We start from the raw sequence: 8,284 nt of genomic DNA, 5'->3' as shown, positions 1-8,284 counted from the left end.
TCAAACACCACCTGTTCCCTCAAAACCTATTTAAAAATAAAAAATAAAATAAATATAAATAAATAAAACATAGGAACCCAAACCTAACACAACTGTATAAAGAAATGCACAAATCCACAATTATGGTTGGAGATTTAAATCCACCTCTCTCAATATTTGATAGAACAAGTAGACAGAAAATTATCTAAAACATGGAATATGTGAACAATACTATCAACTAAGTTGACCTAATTGACATTTATAGAACAATCCACAACCAACAACAGCAGAATACACATTTTTCTTATGAGCATGTGAAACATAGACCATACTCTGGGCCATAAAACCAGTCTAAATAAATTTAAAAGAATTGGCCGGGCGCGGTGGCTCAAGCCTGTAATCCCAGCACTTTGGGAGGCCGAGACGGGCGGATCACGAGGTCAGGAGATCGAGACCATCCTGGCTAACACTGTGAAACCCCGTCTCCACTAAAAAATAGAAAAAACTAGCCGGGCGAGGTGGCGGGCGCCTGTAGTCCCAGCTACTCGGGAGGCTGAGGCAGGAGAATGGCGTGAACCCGAGAGGCAGAGCTTGCAGTGAGCTGAGATCTGGCCACTGCACTCCAGCCTGGGCGACAGAGTGAGACTCCGTCTCAAAAAAAAAAAAAAAAAAAAAAAAAAAAAAAAAAAAAAAAAAAAGAATTTAGGTCATACAAAGTCTATTATGTGACTACAGAGGAATAAAATTTTTAAAATGACTAACATGGAAATCTTTAGAAACTAAAGATTAAAAGGCAAATTGGCTTTGATTCGAATCACAGGGATGCTAAGACCACTGCCTGGGCCTTCGCTGACCATGCTGTCCCAGGTGGCACATTCTGCCGCCGCCATGGTGGCCCCCTCTCTTAAGAATACAGCCTTAGTAGGTCCAGGGATATTGCAGGCAACGAAGACCTTTCACACAGGGCAGCCACGCCTTGCCCCTCTACCACCTCTTCCTGAATATGGAGGAAAAGTTCATTTGGGGCTGATCCCTGAGGAATTCTTCCAGTTTCTTTATCCTAAAACTGGTGTAACAGGACCCTTTGTGCTCAGAACTGGGCTTATCTTGTGTGCTTTATCCAAGGAAAAATATATGATTATCCCAGAGACCTTCTCTACCACATCAATAGTATGGTTATTTGTCTATATAATATAAAAATATGGTGCCTCTATTGGAGATTTTGCTGAAAAATGCAATGAACAAAAAATTGCACAAATACAAGAGGTAAAGCAGGCTTCTATCAAACAAATCCAGGATGCAGTTGATTTGGAGAAGTCACAGCCAGCACTCCTTCAGAAGCACCATTACCTTTCGGATGTGCAGAAAAACAACATTGCTATGGCTTTGGAGGTTACAGGGAACAACTGCATAGAGTATATAAGTAAGTAAAGAATCACTTGGACTATCGTATATCTGTGCAGAACATGATGCTTTGAAAGAAACGAGAACACATGATAAATTAGGTGGAGAAGCACGTGGTGCAGAGCATCTCTGCACAGCAGGAAAAGGAGAGAATTGCCGGCTGGCAGAGCAAGATGGCTGAATAGGAACAGCTCCAGTCTCCAACTCCCAGCGCGAGCGACACAGAAGACCGGTGATTTCTGCATTTTCAACTGAGGTACTGGGGTCATCTCACTAGGGAGTGCCGGACAATCAGTGCTGGTCAGCTGCTGCAGCCCAACCAGTGAGAGCTGAAGCAGGGCGAGGCATCACCTCACCGGGGAAGCGCAAGGGGGAAGGGGATCCCTTTTCCTAGCCAGGGGAACTAAGACACACAACACCTGGAAAATTGAGTAACTCCCACCCCAATACTGCGCTTTAAGCAAACGGGCACACCAGGAGATTATATCCCACACCTGACCGGGAAGGTCCCACGGCCACGGAGCCTCCCTCATTGCTAGCACAGCAGTCTGTGATCTAACGGCAAGGCAGCAGCGAGGCTGGGGGAGGGGTACCCACCATTGCTGAGGCTTAAGTAGGTAAACAAAGCCGCTGGGAAGCTCGAACTGGGTGGAGCTCACAGCAGCTCTAGGAGGCCTGCCTGTCTCTGTAGACTCCACCTCTGGGGACAGCTCACAGCTGAAGACCAACAGGGGAAGCAGCGGGGGCCGGTGCAGACGCGAACGACTCTGACTGACAGCTTTGGGGAGAGCCGTGGATCTCCCAACGCGGAGGGTGAGATCTGAGAACGGACAGACTGCCTGCTCAGATGGGTCCCTGACCCCTGAGTAGCCTAACTGGGAGACATCCCCCACTAGGGGCAGTCTGACACCCCACACCTCACAGGGTGGAGCACACCCCTGAGAGGAAACTTCCAAAGGAAGAATCAGACAGGTACACTCGCTGCTCAGCAATATTCTATCTTCGGCAAACTCTGCTGCTGATACCCAAGCAAACAGGGTCTGGAGTGGACCTCAAGCAATCTCCAACAGACCAACAGACAGTCCTTCTGACTGTCAGAAGGAAAACTATCAAACAGGAAGGACACCTATACCAAAACCCCATCAGTACGTCACCATCATCAAAGACCAGAGACAGATAAAACCACAAAGATGGGGAAGAAGCAGGGCAGAAAAGCTGGAAATTCAAAAAATAAGAGCGCATCTCCCCCTGCAAAGGAGCGCAGCTCATCGCCAGCAATGGATCGAAGCTGGTCAGAGAATGACTTTGACGAGATGAGAGAAGGCTTCAGTACATCAAATTTCTCAGAGCTAAAGGAGGAATTACGTACCCAGCACAAAGAAACTAAAAATCTTGAAAAAAGAGTGGAAGAATTGACAGCTAGAATAATTAATGCAGAGAAGGTCATAAACGAAATGACAGAGACGAAAACCATGACACGAGAAATACGTGACAAATCCACAAGCTTCAGTAACCGACTCGATCAACTGAAAGAAAGAGTATCAGCGATTGAGGATCAAATGAATGAAACGATGCGAGAAGAGAAACCAAAAGAAAAAAGAAGAAAAGGAAATGAACAAAGCCTGCAAGAAGTATGGGATTATGTAAAAAGACCAAATCTACGTCTGATTCGGGTGCCTGAAAGTGAGGGGGAAAATGGAACCAAGTTGGAAAACACTCTTCAGGATATCATCCAGGAGAACTTCCCCAACCTAGTAGGGCAGGCCACCATTGAAATTCAGGAAATACAGAGAATGCCACAAAGATACTCCTCGAGAAGAGCAACTCCAAGACACATAATTGCCAGATTCACCAAAGTTGAAATGAAGGAAAAAATCTTAAGGGCAGCCAGAGAGAAAGGTCGGGTTACCCACAAAGGGAAGCCCATCAGACTAACAGCAGATCTCTCAGCAGAAACTCCACAAGCCAGAAGAGAGTGGGGGACAATATTCAACACTCTTAAAGAAAATAATTTTAAACCCAGAGTTTCATATCCAGCCAAACTAAGTTTCATAAGTGAAGAAGAAATAAAATCCTTTACAGATAAGCAAATGCTTAGAGATTTTGTCACCACCAGGCCTGCCTTACAAGAGACCCTGAAGGAAGCCCTAAACATGGAAAGGAACAACCGGTACCAGCCATTGCAAAAACATGCCAAAATGTAAAGACCATCGAGGCTAGGAAGAAACTGCATCAACTAACGAGCAAAATAACCAGTTAATATCATAATGGCAGGATCAAGTTCACACATAACAATATTAACCTTAAATGTAAATGGACTAAATGCTCCAATTAAAAGACACAGACTGGCAAACTGGATAAAGAGTCAAGACCCATCAGTCTGCTGTATTCAGGAGACCCATCTCACATGCAGCGACATACATAGGCTCAAAATAAAGGGATGGAGGAAGATCTACCAAGCAAATGGAGAACAAAAAAACGCAGGGGTTGCAATACTAGTCTCTGGTAAAACAGACTTTAAACCATCAAAGATCAAAAGAGACAAAGAAGGCCATTACATAATGGTAAAGGGATCAATTCAACAGGAAGAGGTAACTATCCTAAATATATATGCACCCAATACAGGAGCACCCAGATTCATAAAGCAAGTCCTTAGAGACTTACAAAGAGACTTAGACTCCCATACAATAATAATGGGAGACTTCAACACTCCACTGTCAACATTAGACAGATCAACGAGACAGAAAGTTAACAAGGATATCCAGGAATTGAACTCATCTCTGCACCAAGCAGACCTAGTAGACATCTATAGAACTCTCCATCCCAAATCAACAGAATATACATTCTTCTCAGCACCACATCGCACTTATTCCAAAATTGACCACATAATTGGAAGTAAAGCACCCCTCACCAAATGTACAAGAACAGAAATTATAACAAACTGTCTCTCAGACCACAGTGCAATCAAACTAGAACTCAGGACTAAGAAACTCAATCAAAACCGCTCAACTACATGGAAACTGAACAACCTGCTCCTGAATGACTACTGGGTACATAACGAAATGAAGGCAGAAGTAAAGATGTTCTTTGAAACCAATGAGAACAAAGACACAACATACCAGAATCTCTGGGACACATTTAAAGCAGTGTGTAGAGGGAAATTTATAGCACTAAATGCCCACAAGAGAAAGCTGGAAAGATTTAAATTGACAATCTAGCATCACAATTAAAAGAACTAGAGAGGCAAGAGCAAACACATTCAAAAGCTAGCAGAAGGCAAGAAATAACTAAGATCAGAGCAGAACTGAAGGAGATAGAGACACAAAAAACCCTCCAAAGAATCAATGAAACCAGGAGTTGGTTTTTTGAAAAGATCAACAAAATTGACAGACCGCTATCAAGACTAATAAAGAAGAAAAGAGAGAAGAATCAAATACATGCAATAAAAAATGATAAAGGGGATATCACCACCGACCCCACAGAAATACAAACTACCATCAGAGAATACTATAAACACCTCTATGCAAATAAACTAGAAAATCTAGAAGAAATGGATAATTTCCTGGACACCTACACTCTTCCAAGACTAAACCAGGAAGAAGTTGAATCCCTAAATAGACCAATAGAAAGCTCTGAAATTGAGGCAATAATTAATAGCCTACCAACCAAAAAAAGTCCAGGACCAGATGGATTCACAGCTGAATTCTACCAGAGGTACAAGGAGGAGCTGGTACCATTCCTTCTGAAACTATTCCAATCAATAGAAAAAGAGGGAATCCTCCCTAACTCATTTTATGAGGCCAACATCATCCTGATACCAAAGCCTGGCAGAGACACAACAAAAAAAGAGAATTTTAGACCAATATCCCTGATGAACATCGATGCAAAAATCCTCAATAAAATACTGGCAAACCAGATTCAGCAGCACATCAAAAAGCTTATCCACCATGATCAAGTGGGCTTCATCCCTGGGATGCAAGGCTGTTTCAACATTCGCAAATCAATAAACATAATCCAGCATATAAACAGAACCAAAGACAAGAACCACATGATTATCTCAATAGATGCAGAAAAGGCTTTTGACAAAATTCAACAGCGCTTCATGCTAAAAACGCTCAAGAAATTCGGTATTGATGGAACGTATTTCAAAATAATAAGAGCTATTTATGACAAACCCACAGCCAATATCATACTGAATGGGCAAAACCTGGAAAAATTCCCTCTGAAAACTGGCACAAGACAGGGATGCCCTCTCTCACCGCTCCTATTCAACATAGTGTTGGAAGTTCTGGCTAGGGCAATCAGGCAAGAGAAAGAAATCAAGGGTATTCAGTTAGGAAAAGAAGAAGTGAAATTGTCCCTGTTTGCAGATGACATGATTGTATATTTAGAAAACCCCATTGTCTCACCCCAAAATCTCCTTAAGCTGATAAGCAACTTCAGCAAAGTCTCAGGATACAAAATTAATGTGCAAAAATCACAAGCATTCTTATACACCAGTAACAGACAAACAGAGAGCCAAATCAGGAATGAACTTCCATTCACAATTGCTTCAAAGAGAATAAAATACCTAGGAATCCAACTTGCAAGGGATGCAAAGGACCTCTTCAAGGAGAACTACAAACCACTGCTCAGTGAAATCAAAGAGGACACAAACAAATGGAAGAACATACCATGCTCATCGATAGGAAGAATCAATATCGTGAAAATGGCCATACTGCCCAAGGTTATTTATAGATTCAATGCCATCCCCATCAAGCTACCAATGAGTTTCTTCACAGAATTGGAAAAAATTGCTTTAAAGTTCATATGGAACCAAAAAAGACCCTGCATTGCCAAGACAATCCTAAGTCAAAAGAACAAAGCTGGAGGCATCACGCTACCTGACTTCAAACTATACTACAAGGCTACAGTAACCAAAACAGCATGGTACTGGTACCAAAACAGAGATATAGACCAATGGAAGAGAACAGAGTCCTCAGAAATAATACCACACATCTACAGCCATCTAATCTTTGACAAACCTGAGAGGAACAAGAAATGGGAAAAGGACTCCCTATTTAATAAATGGTGCTAGGAAAATTGGCTAGCCATAAGTAGAAAGCTGAAACTGGATCCTTTCCTTACTCCTTATACAAAAATTAATTCAAGATGGATTAGAGACTTAAATGTTAGACCTAATACCATAAAAACCCTAGAAGAAAACCTAGGTAGTACCATTCAGGACATAGGCATGGGCAAGGACTTCATGTCTAAAACACCAAAAGCAACAGCAGCAAAAGCCAAAATTGACAAATGGGATCTAATTAAACTAAAGAGCTTCTGCACAGCAAAAGAAACTACCATCAGAGTGAACAGGCAACCTACAGAATGGGAAAAAATTTTTGCAATCTACTCATCTGACAAAGGGCTGATATCCAGAACCTACAAAGAACTCAAACAAATTTACAAGAAAAAAACAAACAACCCCATCAAAACGTGGGCAAAGGATATGAACAGACATTTCTCAAAAGAAGACATTCATACAGCCAACAGACACATGAAAAAATGCTCATCATCACTGGCCATCAGAGAAATGCAAATCAAAACCACAATGAGATACCATCTCACACCAGTTAGAATGGAAATCATTAAAAAATCAGGAAACCACAGTTGTTGGAGAGGATGTGGAGAAATAGGAACACTTTTACACTGTTGGTGGGATTGTAAACTAGTTCAACCATTATGGAAAACAGTATGGCAATTCCTCAAGGATCTAGAACTAGATGTACCATATGACCCAGCCATCCCACTACTGGGTATATACCCAAGGGATTATAAATCATGCTGCTATAAAGACACATGCACAAGTATGTTTATTGTGGCACTATTCACAATAGCAAAGACTTGGAATCAACCCAAATGTCCATCTGTGACAGACTGGATTAAGAAAATGTGGCACATATACACCATGGAATACTACGCAGCCATAAAAAAGGATGAGTTTGCGTCCTTTGTAGGGACATGGATGCAGCTGGAAACCATCATTCTTAGCAAACTATCACAAGAAGAGAAAACCAAACACCGCATGTTCTCACTCATAGGTGGGAACTGAACAATGAGATCACTTGGACTCGGGAGGGGGAACATCACACACTGGGGCCTATCATGGGGAGCGGGGAGGGGGGAGGGATTGCATTGGGAGTTATACCTGATATAAATGTCGAATTGATGGGGAAAAAAAAAAAAAAAGGAGAGAATTGCCAAGTGCACTGCCAACCTAAAGCTGCTGGCGAAGAAGCCTGAAGCACAGTCAGTTATGTAAATGTATCTATCCCAATTGAGACAACTGGAAATAGTTGATTGACTAAATGGAAACTAGTCTATGTGACAAAATATTTCTGTATTGTATTTTTGTATTCTGCATTCTGTATTTTTAGGAGAGATAAACTATAACTTCAGTAGAAGTTACCTCTCATAAAAATGAAAAGCTTATTTCATATAGTGAGATAACTAAATCTATTGTCCAGTTAGATGTTTCTCATCCTTCTTACTCTGCATTTCAGTTGTCCCATGATCACTTTTGAATAAGCAGTTTGCCTTTATTAAAACTTGCTGCCTGACTCAAGATTACCAAGCTATAGTTTAAACTTGTAATTAAGTATACCTTCTTGCAATATAGTGATAATTGAATGAAAAAATGGCAAATTGAATTGGAAAGTATTTTAAACTGAATGAAAATGAGAAGGCAACATACCTAAATTTGTAGAATACCACAAAAATACAGAAAAGCTTTGGTTCATTGAGAAAAATCTATAAAAGTGATACTAATCAGAAAAACACAAATTATCAATATGAGAAATGATAGAGAAGACCTCCCTACAGAAACTACATGTAACAAAAGAAAAATATGGGCCAGGCA

At 41.3% G+C, this 8,284-nt stretch overlaps 1 pseudogene; it reads left to right on the top strand.

Annotated features, from left to right (window-relative positions):
* The first annotated feature begins 834 nt into the window (after window positions 1-834).
* Window positions 835-7,687, top strand: LOC104675043 (annotated as a pseudogene).
* The last annotated feature ends 597 nt before the right edge of the window (window positions 7,688-8,284 follow it).

This window comes from Rhinopithecus roxellana, chromosome 4 (genome assembly GCF_007565055.1).
Source record: "Rhinopithecus roxellana isolate Shanxi Qingling chromosome 4, ASM756505v1, whole genome shotgun sequence".
Taxonomy (NCBI): Eukaryota; Metazoa; Chordata; class Mammalia; order Primates; family Cercopithecidae; genus Rhinopithecus; species Rhinopithecus roxellana.
The sequence above is the reverse complement of the archived record's forward strand: the minus strand, read 5'-3'. Positions and strand labels throughout refer to the sequence as shown.